Genomic DNA, 18,419 nt, shown 5'->3' with positions numbered 1-18,419 from the left:
ATATATGCTGAGCGAGTTCGGCCCTTTTGATTTTCTGACTCCAACTCCTTGCACATTTCATTGTAATATTTTGCTTTGTCATCCCATGCTGCCTTTTTAAATCTTCTATTCAACTCTTCAGGTTTAAAAGTAAGAAAAGTGTGAGTTACCATACACAAAAACCAACTCAAGCTGGATCAGATACCTCAAAATAAAGCCCCAAACCATAAAGCTCATAAGAGACAAACAGTGACAAAACATAGAAGGCCTAGTTTACAGTATAGAAGGACTGGCAAATACCTCCAGAAACACACAATCTGAAAGGATAATTGATGAACTGGAAACTGTTAACAATTTCAGTAATGATTAACTATCTTTGCTCTTCAAAAATTTTTTTCTGAGAAGGTAATAAGATAATCTACTGACTGGGAGTAAACATTTAGCAATACCATCTCAGACAACAGCCTCATTATGAAAGTATACAGAATCCTACAAGGCCTCTAGAAGAAAAAGGCTGAAAACTCAATTAAAAAATGGACAAAAGATATGGAAAGACTTTTTACAGAGGAGGAAATTTGGATGTTCCAATGTACTGTACATTATTTATCCCCTCTTATGATAGGAACTTTTATTCATTGTTGGTGGAATCATAAAATGGTACAACCATTTTGGAAGGCAGTTTAGCATTTCCTTAAAAAGCTGAACATAGAAATTCCATATGACCTAGCTATTCAACTGCTTGGAATATGCTGTTGCTGTTGATTGCCTTTGAGTAGAGCACGACTCAAAGCAACCCTATGAACAAAAGGCCTGAAGCCTTTCTACAACTATCGACATTTATCAAAGTTCATATAGTTTCCAGAGGCATGTTTTTTAGGAAGTGGATTCCACTCCTGCTTCCAACCTTTGAATATACCTTAAGAAAATAGGAACTGAGACACAAACAGAGACTTGTACACTAATGTTCGTAGCAACATTATTCACCATATCCAGAACATGGAAACAGCCCAAATGCCCAAACACAATGGAATGGACTGAGAAATTGTGGTACATTCACACAATGGAATACTTCTGAAGACAGAAGCAATGATTATATAAATTACTACCTAACATGGGAGGGACTGGAGAGAATTATACTAAGTGAACTAACTCAGTCTCATAGGGACAAACACTAAGAAGACCATTATTGTAGAATGAGTGCAAGGTTCCAAGGGGGGCACTTATTCATAGGGTCATACAATTTGATGGGTGAAGGTAGAGATGGGTAAATGAAAGGGCAATGTGGAAAAACAACGTATACAAAGTTCATAAAGTTTGTATGTAAACTTTGTATGTAAACCAGTATAAAATAATAATAATAATAATAATTTAAATTTTTTTAAAAAGGTGTGCATTAGAGTTGTATCTTCTCTCCATACCTGTTTAATCTATATATTAAGAAAAATTTTCAAGAAGTTATGAAGTAGAATATGGTATCAGGATCAGAAGAAGACTCATTAATAATGTGCGTTATGCAGATGGCACAAACTTTCTTGCTCAAAGTGAAGAGGACTTGAAGTACTTGCTGCAAAATATCAAAGAATACAGCCTTCAATATGGATTGTGTCTTACTGTCAAGAAAATAAAAATTCTTCAATTTATAGGAATGACTGTATGAAACACAATGTGAATGAAGGAAATGTAGAAAAGTTTGTACATTGTATACAAATTCTGTATGCAAACCAATATAAAATGAAAATTTTTAAAAAGAAAATAAAAATTCTAACCACTGGACCAGTAGGCAACATCACGAAGATGAAGAAAGATTGAAGTTGTCAAAAACTTCATCTTACTTGGGTCCACAATCAACACCCTTTAGTATCAACAGTAAGGAGATCAGGAGATGTATTGCACTGGGAAAGTCTGTAGTCAGGGATATTTCCAAACTATTGAGGAGCAAAAATGTTAGCTTGTGGACTAAGGTGTGCCTGATTCAGGCCATGGCCTTTTTAATCATTTGCTATACATCAGAAAGCTGGAAAATTAAAAATGATAAAAGAAGAATTGATGCCTTTGAGCTATGGTGTTGGAGAACAGTACTGAATATCCCATAGACTACCAAAAGAACAAATATGTCTTGGAGAAAAATGCAATCAGAGTGCTCCTTTGGAGGCAAAAATGATTAAAGTACATCTCACATACTTTGGGCATGTTACTAGGAGAGGATATTCCTTGGAAAGGGACAACATGGTTGGAAAGGCGGAAGGTCAGCAAAAGAGATGAAGACTATCTACTAGATGAACTGACATAGTGACTGCTGCAATGGGCTCAAGTGTGTCAAAAAGTGTTAACATGGCACAGGATAGTACAGAGTTCAGATCTGTTGTTCATAGGGCCACTATGGGTCATACTTGATTCAATGGCACCTAACAACAACAACAACAACAACATTAAGAAGTTCTGTTATCAATGGAGTATTACGTATTACGTTGTGGTTGTGTGTCTTCAAATCATAGTTGACTCTTCATTGGATTTATAGACACTATAAATCACATGGCAGGAAGGACATTGCCCATCTTTCTTCTGCAGAATAGCTGGTAGACTTGAACTGGCTGCCTTTGGGTTGGCATTGCAAGTCATTTGTCAATAATAGCTGTTCATAATAGAAGCTTTAACTTTAGGTCAGTTGCCTGGGCCTGTTCTATTCCTTCAGGGAATTCTCCATTTTCCTGCCTTGGAATTGAATTGCCTAACCATTAGCTAGTTGCCTGTGAGCACTGGGGTGTGAGTAGATAGAGAAAGGAGTGTGTGGTCTCATTTTTCAATATGTGAAATCAATCCATGTGAAATAAGATGGAAATCAATCCATCTTATTTCAATAAGGTACATATCTGTTTTGGATGCTGGACAAATTTAAATTTTTAGACTGCTTTTAGGATGAAGTAATTAACTGACATGTGCAAGACTGTTTAAGAGACTTGAAGTTAATGGAAACATAGACACTTTCAACTGATCATCTTGTCATCAACCCGTTTCTCCTCCCTGGATCTTTCCTTCTGGGTTTCTGGGTCCTCTAACACTTGAGCTTAGCTAGAGTTTTCTGTGGCAGGAAATGGCTTGCTTCTCATTAGCACCACCTCTGCAGACTCTTGGTGTACAGCTTTCTCAGCTCTGCTAAGTCATCCACTTGGCTCTCCATCTTCTCATACTCTGATTCTTCTCCCACTCTCTTTATCCTTGCAAGTTTATTCTGGTTTTATCTATTTACTCTCTCTTTGTGGTGTTTCAGGAAGAAGAGATAAACATCTATATTCCAACTGTCATCCCTCCACCCTTCCAGCCCTGCCCTACAGCAGTGCTTTGATATCATCAAATGCAAAGCAGCTTAGGAGTTCTGAGTCCAGAATTTCCTGAAAAACTCTACCATATAAAGTCTATATTCCTTGAAATTCCTAGGGTTTTGGTCTTCGTTCACTTTTCCCCAGAGACTAACACTGGGGAGCTCTGGTGGCTTAGTGGTAAAAAGTTGTCCAACAGCTGCTCCCTGGGAGAAAGATAGACAATCTCATCTTACGTGATCTGAAAACCCTCTGGAGGATCAGCTACGAGTCAGCTCCACCTTGAAAATATATAACAACACTGGGGAAGAAGTATGTTTAATTGTTCTTATTATTGGGTGTCACTGAGTCAAGTAGAATTCATAGAGACCTTATGGACAACAGATCTGAATCCAATCATAATCCTGTGCTATCCTTATAATTTCTAATATATGTGAGCCCATTGTTGCAGTGACTGTGTCAATCCATCTCATTAAAGGTCTTCCTCTCTTTTGCCTATCCCTCACCTTTCCAAACATTTTTTTTCCGAAGGAATAGCCTCCCCTAACAATATGCTCAAAATATGTGAGATGAAGCTTTACCTTCTCTGCGTCCAAGGAGCATTTTGGCTGTACTTTCTTCAAAACATATCTATTTGTTCTTTTGGTAGTCCATAGGATATTCAGTACTCTTCTCCAACACCATAGCTCAAAAGCATTGACTTTTCTTCTGCCATCCTTATTAATTGTCCAGCTTTCAGATGCATAACAAGTGATTGAAAAGATTATGGCCTGAATCAGGTGCACTTTAGTCTTCAAATTGACATCACTACTCCCCAGTAATTTAGAGAGATCTTCTACTGCAGACTTCCCTAATGCAATATGTCTCCTGATCTCCTAACCGCTTATACCAAGGGTGTTGACTGTCATCCAAATAAGATGAAATCATTGACAATTTCAATCTTTTCTCTATCATGAGATTGCCTCTCTCTATCTAGCATGACAATTATATCAGTCTAGAGACTAAGGTGCACCTAATCCAGACCATAGTCTTCACAATTATTTGTTATGCTTCAGAGAGTTGGACTATGACTAAGGATGACAGAAGAAGAATTGATGCCTTTGGATTGTAGAGAAGAGTCTCAAACATACTGTGGACTGTCAGGAAAACAAAGAGGTCTGTCTTGGAGAGGGTGAAAACTAAGTTTCCTTTGGAGGCCAGGATTTTGAAGCTCCATCTCACAAACTTTGGGCATGTTGCCAGGAGAGACCGATCCTTGGAAGATCATACTTAGAAGTGTGGAGGATAGCACAGGAATGGAAGATCCCAGATGAGATGGATTGATACAGTGACTGGGGTTTGTGTGTTGGAATTAGTGAGACTGGTCAGGACAGAGCAAGGTTCAGAGCTGCTGCACATAGGATTGCTGTGGGTTGCAGGCAACTCAACGGCACATAGCAACAACAATCCAGCATGATGTTGCTTATCAGTCCAGTGATGAGAGGTTTTGCCTTCTTGATGTTGAGCTATAATCTGCATTGAAGACTGTAGACTTTGATCTGCAGCAAGCACTTCAAGCCCTCCTCACTTTTAGCAAGTAAAGTTGTATCATCTGAGTAGTGCAGGTTGTTTACAAGTCTTCCTCCAATTCTGATACCACACTCTTTTTTATAGAGTCCAGCTTCTTAAATATTTGTTCAGCATACAGATTGAACAAGTATGCCATTAAGTTAATTTGCATTCATAGTAGCCTTACGTACAACAGATCAAAATGTCACCCTGGCCATCCTCACAAACTCTGCTTGTTCAAGCCCATTGTTGTTGCCAATCCAACTTCTGCAGGGTCTTCCTCTCCTTCTCTGACCATCCACCTTTCCTAGCATAATGTCCCCTTCCAAGTACTGGGTCTTCCAGATAACATAATGAAAGAAGATGAGGCTAAGGCTCATCATCCTTGCCCCTAAGAAGAACAAAGGCTACACATTTTCCAAGACTGATTTGTTTGTTCTTTTGGCAGGCCATAGTATATTCAATATCCATCACCAACGTCACAATTCAAAGGCATCAATTCTTCTTTGGCATTTCTTATTCATTGCCTAACTTTCACAAGCATATGAAGCAATAGAAAATGCCATGGATTTGTTCAGACATATTTTAGTTTCTAAATAGCTGTGCTTGTTTCTTTTCCTTTCTTCTTTTTTTATTAGAGTAAAAGTTTACAAATTACAATGGGGTTTTAGTCAATCATTTCTACACATTTTTATAACATTAGTTATAATTTATTTGAGTGATTAATTTATTGCAATATAGAATCAAAACTTTATTATATTACTTTTCTTATTATATGACTTTTTTCCTTACCCAACTTAACTATTTATTAATTTTTACCCCACTTCTCTCCTTTCTCATCTCTGATAATTCTCCAAGACTGATTCTATCTGTGTATTGATTTTTATATTAGTGGCCCTATATCATAATTATCCTTTTGTGATTGACAATGTCTAGTTTGTTCTAGATTAATTTACCTCGTACCGTATTTTAAACATTCTTGATAGTTTATGTGAATGTACTATAATTTCTTTAGCCATTTTTCTGCTAATGGACACTTGGGTTGTTTCCAGCTCTTTGCTACTGTAAATAATGCTGCAATGAACACATACGCATTTATATCTCCTTGTGCTAGAGTTCTTTTTTCTTTAGGATATATATCTAGTAGCAAGATTGCTGTGTAAAACAGAGCAGAGCAAGGGTGGCATGGAAAACAGCCATATCTGACCTCTGGTTACCTCACATTATAACTTCTCCTATTATCATCATTCACAGCACAAAACCTATTCCTGTGGGGTCAGACATGCCTTCCCATACAATAGCACATTTTTCTACTAATTCCAACGCAATATTACTGCTCTACTGGGTCCAAAATCTGTTGCAATAACTCAAAGACCACATAGAACCATATTGTTGTTGTTAGGTGCTATCAAGTTGAGTATAATTTGTAGCAACTCTATGAACAACTGATCTGAACCCTGTCCTTTCCAATGCCATCCTCACAATCTTTGACACACTTTGACACAACTGTATTATGGAAGTCAAGAGGCTATGATTCCGGTTAATAGCAGATACACTCATCAGTCAGGACAACTTCTAAAATGTGCTCACAGGCACCTCATTTTCAGCTTCATGGCTTTAGGTCAGTGTTACAAAACTCTTAATTCTGCCAATTATGGGTTTCCCCCAACTCCACCCTTAGTTCTCAAAAAACGTCAGGCAAAAGGCTTTTAGCTATGGTTCTGTGGGGTAGCAGTCCCAAGGTCAGCTCTGTCTTATGCCAGGTCTGTTGTTCTTTGCTGTGGCTGCTGCTTCTCTTCCATAGGTCTGGCTGGCACAAGAAGCACTGAATCCTCTTGCTTCTTCTTGGCTGGTGGTGAGACTCCCAAAATCTGCTCTTGACGCTGTTCAATTTAGTGGTGAGACTAGCTAATCCCCTTGTAGATAGGCTAACAAACTCTGTTAACATATTTCTGCCTATCAACCTGGCAAAGTCAAAGTTAATGACTAGGAAAGCCATTTTAAACAATAAACCCTCAACACTACAGCTAGGTCAAGTAGTATTTCTATTGTTAACTTTCTTGTCGCTGTTGCTGTTGTTAGGTGTCCTTGTAGTTAACTACAGTACATAGCAAACTTATGTACAACAGATCTAAAACTTTCCCTATTCTGCACCATCCTCATCATCTCTGATATATTTGAGCTCATTGTTACAGTCACTGTGTTACTCCATCTCCTCAAGGGCCTTGCTCTCTGTCTCTAACTCTCCACCTTTCCCATCATGATATCTTTTTCCAAGGGTTGGTTCCTCCTGACATGCCCAAAGAAAGTGATATGAAGTTTCACCATCCTTTCTTGTAAGTAACACCCTAGTCACACTTCCTCCAAAAGAGACCTGTTTGTTCTTTTGGCATTCCATAGAGTATTCAGTATTTTTCTCTAACACAATAATTCAAAGGCATTGATCCTTCTTCTGTCATCACGAATATTCAGTGTGTATGCTGAGCAAATAATTTGAGTAGTTGAACTATATGAAGAAGAATCAGGATTGGAGGAAAATTCAACCGCCTGCAGATTACAAAAGCTTGTTTGTAGAAAGTGATAAGGACTTGAAGCACTTGCTGTAGAAAATCAAAGACTATCGTTTCCATATGGATTACATCTTAACAGCAAGAAAAGAAAAATCCTAATTACTGGACCAATAGGCAACATCATGATAAGATGGAGAAAAAATTGGCATTGTCAGAAATTTAATTTTACTTGACTCCACAATCAACACTCTTAGTAATAGCAATGAAGAAATCAAAAAATGAGACCAGGAGCTGCAGCTGCATCACCTCACGCCATTGAAGCCCGCCCAACATGCATTTCTGGTTCCTTCTTCATCCAAATTCAGTATGTCAACTTTCAAGGATCAGATGATTCAGAATCTTCTTCAGGAAGACTGGACTCCTCCCACCAGAATAAGATTACAATTGTTGGGGTTGGTGCTGTTACCATGGCCTATGCCATCAGTATTTTAATGAAGGGCTTGGCAGATGGACTTGCACATATTGATATCATGGAAGAAAAATTAAAGAGAGAGATGATGGATCTCCAACATGGCAGCCTTTTCCTTAGAACACCAAAAACTCTTTCTGGCAAAGACTATAATGTAATTGCAAATTCCAAGCTGGTTATTATCACAGTGGGAGCACATCAGCAGGAAGGGGGGAAGTTGTCTCAGTTTGGTCCAGTGTAATGGGAACATCTTTAAATTTAAAATTATACAAATGTTCAGGTCTTTCATTCATTGGGTTGTTATGGGTTGTCTACAACTCGATGGCACCTAACAACAACAACAACAACAATATTGTAAAGTACAACCCAAACTGCAAGATGCTTGTTTGTTTCTAATCTAGTCTATATCCTTACCTACATGGCTCAAAGATCAGTGGCTTTCCAAAAAAAACATATTATTGGCAGTGCATACACTCTGGATTCAGCATGGTTCCATTACCTGATGGCGAAGAGAATGGAAGTCCACACATTGAGCTAGCATGGCTGGATCCTTGGAGAGCATGGAGACTCCAGTGTGCCTGTATGGAGCAGAATGAACATGGCTGGTGCATCCCTGAAAAATCTGCATCCTGAACTAGGTACTGATTTAGATAAGGAACAGTGAAAAGAGGTTCACAAACAGGTGGTTGACAGAGTTTATGAGGAGATCAAACTGAAAGGCTGTACCTCCTGGGATATTGGACTGTCTGTGGCAGATCTGGCAGAAAGTATAAAGAAGACTCTTAGGTGGTTACATCCAATTTCCACTATGATTAAGTATCTTTATGGGATTAAAGATGATATCTTCCTTAGTGTTCCTTGCATTGTGGGACAGAATGGAATCTCAGATATCTTAAAAGTGACTCTGACTCCTGAAGAAGAGGCCCGCTTGAAGAATAGTGCAGGTATGCTTCGGGGAATCCAAAATGAGCTGCAGTTTTAAAATCTTCTGTTGTAAAATAAAATAAAATAAAATAAATAAATAAAATCTTCTGTAGTACCATCTCACTGCCTAGGCTACAAAAGGATTTTAGTTGTGTGTTGTGCATGTTGTCCTTTTTATCTGGTCTGTGATTAAAGTAGTAAAATATGGCATTGGAGGAACAGTAGTTTCCTAAAGGTAGACATAGGAATGGTCCATAAAACCCTACAGCTATGTCCTGATGGTGGTATTTACCTTGTGTAGTTCTAAATTGGTTAGTGTAAAAGAATTCTACCATGTCTCAGACACCACTACCAATGTTGCCCATGCTGCAGCTGCCCTTCAAACTAGAATGCTTACTGTGTTAAATAACTTCTGCATAGCACAAGTTCTTTTGAAAGTCACATCCTGTGCTCCAATGTACAAATCCAATACCGCATGTCTTGTGTATTATTGTTCTAAAAGATCTTATTTTGTGTATTATATTTATCAGAGTAATGTACATTGCTACTACTGATAATGTAATGTAAGATGTAAATGTCTACATAAAGACAATGTAACAATCTGTCATACCAACTAAACCACCAAATAAACCATGAACAGTGAAACAATCTAAAAAAAGAAATCAAAACATAAGTTGCACTGGGAAAAAGGTGCTGTCAGGAACCTTTTAAAGTTTCAAAGAGCAAATATGTCAGCTTAAAGACTAAGGGAAGCCTGATTCAAGACACGGTATTTTTCAATTGTTTTCTATGCATCTGAAAGTTGGACAATTAATAAGAATGACAACTTCTTAGGAAGTGCCAAATTGTTTTCCATAGTGGTTGCCCCATTTTATATCCCCAGCAGCAGTGTATGCTTGTTCCAATTTTTCCACACCCTCACCAGCATTTGCTGTTTACTGTCTTATTGAAATGGCTATTTTTGCCATTTAAGATAATAATATATTACTTTTATCTTAATAAGCATCTCTCTTTAAGAGGGTGTTCTGGTGGCTTAGTGGTAAGGAGCCACACTGTCAATCCCAAGGCATGCCATTTGAACCTACCAGCTGCTTCATGGGGAAAAAGATGGATAATCTCCTCCCTTGTGACTTACTGCCTCTGAAAATGTGCTGGAGGGTCAGCTATGAGTCAGTTCTAACTTGATGGTATGAAACCACAACTTATTGAGCATTCCTTCATATGTTTGACAGACATCTTAAAAGTAGCTGATTTTTTCAATGCAGCACATCTTTTGATTTCTTGACTGTTATTACCTTGAATATTGATTGTAGAGCTAAGTAAGATGAAATATATCACAATTTCAATCTTTTTTCCATCTATCATAATGTTACCTATTGGTCCAGTTGTGAAGATTTTGTTTTTGTTATGTTTATATGTAATTCATACTGAAGGATGTAGCTTTGATCTTCTTCAACAAGTGTTTTAAGTCCTGCTGACTTTCAACAAGCCATGTTATGGAATCTGCATATTGCAGGTTGTTGATGAGCCTCCCTCCAATCTTGATGCCATCTTTCTTCATATAGTCCAGTCAGATTATTCGTTCAGCATACAGACTGAGTAGCTATGGAAAAAGGATGCAATACTATTATTTAACTTTTCTAATTTTAAACTATGCACTACCCCCTTGTCTTGTTTAAAGGGCTGCTTCTTGGTTCATGTGTAGGTTCTAAAAGAGCACAATTAAGTGTTCTGGGACTTCCATTCTCAGTGTTAACCATAATTTATTATTATACACATAGTTAAATACCTTTGTACTTGGGCTAGTGCATTTCTGCTTAGTTCATGCATCCCTTTTACTGATACCTGACCACCCTGTATTTTTCTCTCAAAGTGGTTAGTGGGCTTGACCTTTCATCCTTTCATTTAGCAGTCAAATGATTAACTACTGTACATACTTTCACAGCTCCTTTTAGGATATTAATTCTCAGAAAATAATCAACAATTTTTCCATACACTTCCTTTTCCACTACATATATCACCTTGATAGTACCTTCACTGACTTAATTTTCTGTTTTAAAAATAGGATTCATCAACCATCTGAATAGTCCTGAACCTCACAAATGGTATTACCTCCTGGGTAGTTGGGGTCAATAATGGAGTGGTCGTCTGCAACCTTATAACATGGTCTCTGAGTACTGAGTATTTAAACACTATAGCTCTAGGTTTAGATGCCAAGAAGACCAACAAGTCATAATAACAATTTTAATTCTTTTTCTTTTTTTTTTCATTCTTTTTCCAAGGACAGAGTTTGTGGGTCCCTACAATCTGCATTATGCAGATGACACAACCCTGCTTGCTGAAACTGAGGAGGACCTGAAGCTCTTGCTGCTGAGGGTCTAGAACTGCAGCCTTCAATATAGATTGAGGCTCAATGTCAAGAAGACAGTGATTCTCACCACTGGACTAATCAGTAGCATCAGGATGGATGGAGAAGAGATTGAGATTGTTCACAGCTTCAGTTTGCTCGGCTCCATGGTCAACACTCTTGGCACCAGCAGTCAGGAAATCAAAAAGCGTATCGCAATGGGAAAGTCTGCTGTTAGGGACCTCTCTAAAGTACTCAAGAGCAATGGTGTCTCTCTGGAGACTAAGGTGCGCCTGATACAGGCCATGGTCTTTGCAATCACTTGTTATGCATCAGAGAGTTGGACAATGACTAGGGAGGACAGAAGGAGAATTGATGCCTTTGAGCTGCGGTGCTGGAGAAGAGTATTGAATGTACCATGGACTGCCAAGAAAACAGTTTCATCATGGAGAGGATTAAACCAAGCAACTCCTTGGAAGCAAGGATTCTGGGGCTTTGACTGACATACTTTGGACATGTTGTAAGCAGAGACAGGTCCTTGGAGAGGGACATCATGCTTGGGAGGGTGGAGGGACAGCGCAGGAGGGGAAGACCCTCTATGAGATGGATTGATACAGTGACTGGGGTAATTGGGATGGGTGTGTCAGAGGCAGTGCGACTGGCACAGGATAGAGCAGGGTTTAGGGCTGTTGTACATAGGGTCGCTATGAGTCACAAACGACTCGACGGCACATAACAACAACAACAACAGTGATATTCAATTATTTCTCTTCTTTTTAAAACACAAAGGAAAAAGTCCTTTATTTCTATTTATAGATTTATTTTTTTAAGAAAGGAGTAGGGGTATTGCAGGCCTTAGCCAAAGATGCTGCAGCCTCCCAAATATTGGAGGCAGAGGAGCAATGTGAAGGTAGCTCTCCTGAGGCAGAGAAATTGAAAAGCAGGACTGAATCTATAGCAATTTCCAAATCTAGTTGCCGAGCTGTAAAGGAGAACTCCTACAGTCCAGAAAGCTAGAAACCAAGCTAAAAGTAGAGTTTACTAGAACATTGCTGGTCTTCAGAGTTTCAGCCCTACTAAAAAAGGAAAGTCCTGATCCGGCCTGAAAATATGTGAACCTGAATGTATCTAAAGCTGCAACAAAGCTCAGATCCAGTTCAACTATAGGTTAGATCAAGCTGTTTTCCCATATTAAGAACCTGGAGGAAAAAGTACTTTGCTGTTTCTGTCTGCTTCAGTTTCTACTGTTCTTATATTATACAAAGAATTACAAAAGGTGACCTGTGCTGAAGAGAGGAAACAGTACTAGTAATAGACAAGACGATATCTCAGATATCAAAATAATCAGACAAGAATTTTAAAATAACTATAAGTATGCAAAGGCACATGGTTTGAATCCACCAGCTGCTCTGCTGGAGAAGGGCAGGTAGTTTTCTTCCCATGCCATTTACTGCCTCCGAAAACCTGCTGGAGGGTCAGCTGTGAGTTGATTCTAACTTAACAGAACACAGCAACATAATATAAAGGTTCTAATAGGAAAAGTGGATAAAAATGTATGAACAGATGGGGAATTTTAACAGAGAGAAACTATGAAAAAGAACCAAGTGAAAATTCTAGAAATAAAAAAGAAGATAAAATGAAAAATGTTTTCACTGGGATTGATAGCAGATTGAACACAGCAGAAGGAAAGATCAATATACTTAAAGATAGGTCAATATAAAAAGAAATACAAAGAGAAAAAAGAGGGGAAATGAATAGTGTTTAATAAGTGAGATAATATTAAATGTCCTAACATATGTGTAATTGAATTCCCAGAGGGAGAGGGGAAAGAGAATGAGACAAAATAAGTATTGGAAGAGACAGTGCCTGAGATTTTCTAAATAGATGTAAAATAACAATGAGCAGATTACAAAAGCTTAACATTTCCAGCCAGAATAATTACATTCAAATAATTACAGAATAATTACACATTTAAAATTCTGATAAACCAGTGCTTTGAAATCTCTATGGACACACATGGGATTGCCATGCATTGTAATCAATGCAATGGCAACCAGTTTCACAAGTCACTTATTCATGAAATTAATTCAACAAGTGATGTTAGGTGGTGTCCAGTTGTTTACAACTCAGTGTGGCCCTGTGTGCAACAGAAAAAATAATGCCTAGTCTATCTTCATTTTTAGGGATTATTCTGGCTGTACTTCCTCCACAATGAATTCGTTATTCTGGCACTCCAGGGTATATTCCAATGTTAGTCCAATATTCCTCACTAACACCATAATTCAAACGCATTTTCTTCTTCTTCGGTCTTCCTTATTAATTGTTCAGCTTTTGCCTGTATATAAAGCAATGAGAAACACTGTAGTTTATGTCTCAGGCACCTTAGTTCTCAAAGTGATATCTGTGCTTTTTAATTTTTAAATAATATTTAATTATTTTCAGTGAAGGCTTGCATAGCTATTCAGATTTCCATTCAACAATCTCTGTGTAAGTTTTTTAAATAGTTTTCCTAATTTTTTTAAATTGCCGTTTGAGTGACAATTACAAAACAAGTTAATTTTTCCTTCAACTAGCCCCAAAGGTTTTGTTTTATAACACTAATTTCTATATTTACAATGAAAGTGATTTTCTCCATTTCTTGTCATTCTTATTTCCATTAATTCTGTATTGATTAATCTCTCTGTGTATAATTTCTCTGTGATATTCTGATTATCCATTTATTTATACATTACTTTCCCCTTTAAACATCTTCATATATACCTATTATCTATTTACTGATTTTTTTTTCCCCAGTTCTCCTGCCCTTCTCATCCCTGGTAACCATCCAAGAATGAGTCTGTGTATAAAACTATATTGTGATGCTATACAATATTTGTCTTTTGGGGATTGATTTCTTACTCAGCACAATATCTCCTACATTCTTCCAAGTTATGTAGTATTTGACAAATTCTTTTTTATTGTTGTATAATACATCAGTATATAAACATACTATGATTTCTTTTTCCATTTATCTGTTAAAGGACAGTTGGGTTATTTCCATCCCTTTGCTAGAGTAAATAATTCTGCAATGAACATCTCAAACTCATTTCCATGGAGTCAGAAAGGACTTGTAGCTGACCCTCCAGTGGGTCCCTGGGGCTGTAAATTGCATAGAGAAGATTGCCCATCTGTCCTCCTCAGAGCTGCTGGTGGATTCAAATTGCCAGAGGGGCAGAGCCTTTGAATTAGGAGTGCAACGCCCTACAGACTAGGCCACCAGAGAATATGGGTATGAATACATGTGTTTGTGTTGTAGTATTTATTTCTGAAGGGTATATACCTAGTACTAAGAGCCCCTCCTTCCAAGCTTGTTTTCATTGGGGAGCTCCACCGCACTCTGTCCGCATTGGGTAACCAGCCATTAATGCATTTGACACATCAGTATCACAGTGTTCAGCCTCATAGCAACCACAAGTGACCGCTGTACGGCAACTTATACAGCAGGGCTATATGACCTGGAGGAATGTCTGAACAAAAATAATGAAAGACAGGCCCGAGGGCCGTAGATTAAAAGTCACCCACCTTTGGCTTGGTAGCGTCACTTTCTGTCCACTGGGCCAGCTGATCTCTCTCTCTCTCTGTTGATGTTATTGTTGTTAAGTGCCATAGAGTTGCAGGCGACTCATAGCGACCCTATGAAGGAGAGTGGCATCCACTTCCCTAATAGCTTGCCTCTGGAAACCCTATGAACCTGGAGAAAGGAAGAAAGGCACCCAAGAATTGAGGACTCTCCTTCATAGGGTCACTATGAGTCGCCTGCGACTCGACGGCACTTAACAACAACAACAACAACTAAAAACTCCAGTGGGCTAGTATGCAATTATGCTGCCAACCTAAAGGCAAGTGGTTTGCATCTACCAGCTGCTCCACAGGAGAAAGACGGGCAGTCTTCTCCTGTGTGATTCACAGCATCTGAAAACCTACTGACTGGAAGGTCAGTGATGAGTTGATTCTGATTCAAAAGCACATAAAAACAACAACCTAGTAATGGAATTGCTGGATAATGTGTGATTTCTATTTAAAGAAGTCTTTTTTAACTTAAAAGAAGTCTGAGAAAGTTGCAGATTTTCTCAATGCAATACATCATCTGATTTCCTGACTGCTGCTTCCATGAGTGTTGATGGTAGATCAAAAGAAATGAAATCCTTGGCAACATCAATCAATAAGTTTAGGGTATGTGGAAACACCTGGGCATATCATAGCCAGTCTAATAAAATCAGAGGATGAAGGGACTAGTCAAAAGGAATAAGATCTATTGTATATAGAAAAGCAATGACTTCTCATTAGAAATAGGAAGTCAAAAGACCTGGTAGAAAAATGGTCCTTTTTCTACCAAAATGGTGCACATGAACATCCTGGTCGATGCTCTTAAGTGCACCAATAATGCTGGGATGACTGGAAAATGTCAGATTCTTATGAGGTCACACCCCAAAATTATGGTTTCCTTTTAATAGTGATGAGGAATCATGGTCACATTGATGAATGTTAAATCACTGATTACTATGGAACTGAAAAAAATTAGCAAAATTGTTGTGATTCATTGCCATAGGGTAAATTTGAATTCATAGTGACCCTCCATCTAGTTCAGAGGCTAAAAGTCTTTACAGGTGAAAACTGCCCATCTTTCTCCCTCAGAGCCCCTTATGGATTCAAAACATCAGAGACTCACAGCCTTTTCCATAAGTCAAGACATAAAGTGCAGGATTGTTAGCCCCCACAGCTCCTGGATATGAACCTCATGATGTTGTTAAGTGTCATGGAGTCAAGTTTCACTCATAGCAACCCTAAGAACAACAGATATGAACCCTGTCCTATTCGGTACCATCCTCATCATCTCTGACACACTTGAGTCCATTACTGCAGTCACTGTGTCAGTCCATCTCATTGAGAGTCTCTTTGGCTGTGATCTTCCACATTTCCAAGTACTATGTCCCTTTCCAAGGAATATCTTCTCTTAGTAACATGTCTAAAATATGTGAGATGATGTTTAGCCATCCTTGCCTACAGGGAGCACTCTGACTGCACTCATTCCAAGACATATATGATTGGGGGTTTGGTATTCTATAGGATGTTTCGTATGCTTCTGCAATATCACAACTTAAAGGCATCAACTCTTCTTCTGTTATCCTTATTCATTGTCCAGCTCTCAAATGCATATTGTTGTTATGGTTATGTGCCATTGAGTTGCTTCTGACTCATAGTGACCCTATGAACAATAGCTCTGAACCCTACCCTACCCTGAGTAAGTCTCACTGTCTCTGACCCACCTACCTTATTATCCCAGTTACTGTATTAATCCATCTCCTCCAAGGTCTTCCTCTCCTGTACTGTCCCTCCACCCTCCCAAGTATGATATCATTCTGTGAGCAGTGGTCCCTCCTGGCTACATGCCCAAAGTATGTGAGATGGAGCTTCAGAATCCTAGCCTCCATGGAGACACGTGGTTTCATTCTTTCCAGGACAGACATGTTTGTTCTCTTAGTAGTTCATGGTATATTTAATATTCTTCTCCAGCACCACAGCTTAAAGACATTGATCTTTCTTCTATTTTCCTTAGTCATTGTCAAGCTCTCTGATGCACAGTAAGTAACTGTGAAGACCATAGCCTAGATCAGGCACACCTAAGTCTCCAGACTGACACTGTTGCTCTTCAGTCTTCTGGAGAGGTCCCTGACAGTAGATTTTCCCAAGACAATTTATCTTTTAATTTCCTGGCTGCTGGTACCAAAAGTGTTGGTTGTGGAGCCAAGAAAACAGAAGCTGTTAATAATCTCTTCACCATCTATCATGATGCTTACAACTGGCCCATTGGTGAGAATCTTTATTTTCTTGATTTTGAGCGTGAATCCATGTTAGTCATAAAACAGTATAATATTATTTAAAAACAGACTGTAATAAGTTTTAAATGCATATTGTAAGATGTATAATTAAAAGTCAGTGGTGGTGGTTGTTGTTGATTGCCTTAAAGTTGAGCATGACTCATAGCAACCCTATGAACAAAAGGCTTGAAGCCCCTCCACCTATCAACATTTATCAAAGTTTATAGAGTTTCCAGAGTCATGTTATTTAGGAAGTGGATACCTCTCCTGATTCCATGTAGAGAAAATAAATATAATATTAAATTCACCCAAAAGAGAAAATAAGGGACAGATGTTGTTTTGTTGTTGTTGTTGTTATGTGCCGTTGAGCTGCTTGTGACTCATAGTGACCCTATGTACAATAGCCCTGAAACTTGCTTTATCCTGTGTCAACCTTATTGTCTCAGACACACCTGCCCTCATTACCCCAGTCACTGAATCAATCCATCTGATCGAGCGTCTTCTTCTCATACACTGTCCCTCTACCCTTCCAAGCATGATGACACTCTCCAAGGACTAGTCCCTCCTTGGGACATGCCCGAATTATGTCATATGAAGCCTCAGAATCCTTGCTTCAAAGGAGTAGCCTGGTTTCACCCTCTCCTGAATGAACCTGTTGGTTCTCCTGACAGTCCATGGTATATTCAATATATTCAATACTCTCCTCAAGTACCACAATTTAAAGGCATCAATTCTCTTTCTTTCCATCATCCCTAGTCATTGTCCAGCTTTGCAAGTCACTGGAAAGACCATAGCCTGGGTCTGGCACACCTTAATCTCCAGAATGATGTCATTACTCTTTAGTACTCTGGAGAGGTCCCTGACAGCATATTTTCCCAACATAATTTGTCTTTTGATTTCCTGGATTCTAGTACAAAGAGTGTTGATTGTGGAGCCAAGCAAACTAAAGCTATTAAAATTTCAATCTCTTTACCATCTATTATAAAGCTGTCAATTGGCCCAGTGGTAAGAATCTTTGTTTTTTTCACATTGAGCTTCAATCCATATTAAGGGCTGCAGTCCTCGACCTTCTGCAGCAAGTGCCTCAGGTCCTCCAAGTTTCAGCAGTGTTGTGTCATCTGCATAACACAGCTGTTGATGAGTCTGTTTCAACAAACAGATGCTGCCCTCGATACACTCAACAAATAGTGTCAAGAAATCTGAAGGATAACCACCTGGTCAACTGACTGGAAGAGATCTATACTTGTTCCCATTTCAAAAGAAAGGTGACCTGACAGAGTGCAGAAATTATCAAACAATATCATTAATATCACATGCTAGCAAGATTCTGCTGGAAATTATCCAAAACCAACTTGGAACAGCACATCAACTGAAGGAACAGATGAGATGGGGGGGGAATACCAAGCTTTCAGACAAACCTAAACACATTTATATTATATTAATTATATTAATTATATTAATTATATT

The 18,419-nt window shown here is 38.5% G+C and overlaps 1 pseudogene; it reads left to right on the top strand.

Annotated features, from left to right (window-relative positions):
- Positions 1-7,714: 7,714 nt before the first annotated feature.
- On the top strand, positions 7,715-8,805 carry LOC102850832 (annotated as a pseudogene).
- The last annotated feature ends 9,614 nt before the right edge of the window (positions 8,806-18,419 follow it).

This window comes from Elephantulus edwardii, unplaced genomic scaffold (genome assembly GCF_000299155.1).
Source record: "Elephantulus edwardii isolate Elephantulus edwardi_28Jun2011 unplaced genomic scaffold, EleEdw1.0 scaffold00049, whole genome shotgun sequence".
Lineage (NCBI taxonomy): Eukaryota > Metazoa > Chordata > Mammalia > Macroscelidea > Macroscelididae > Elephantulus > Elephantulus edwardii.
This window is presented reverse-complemented; position numbering and strand designations above follow the sequence as displayed.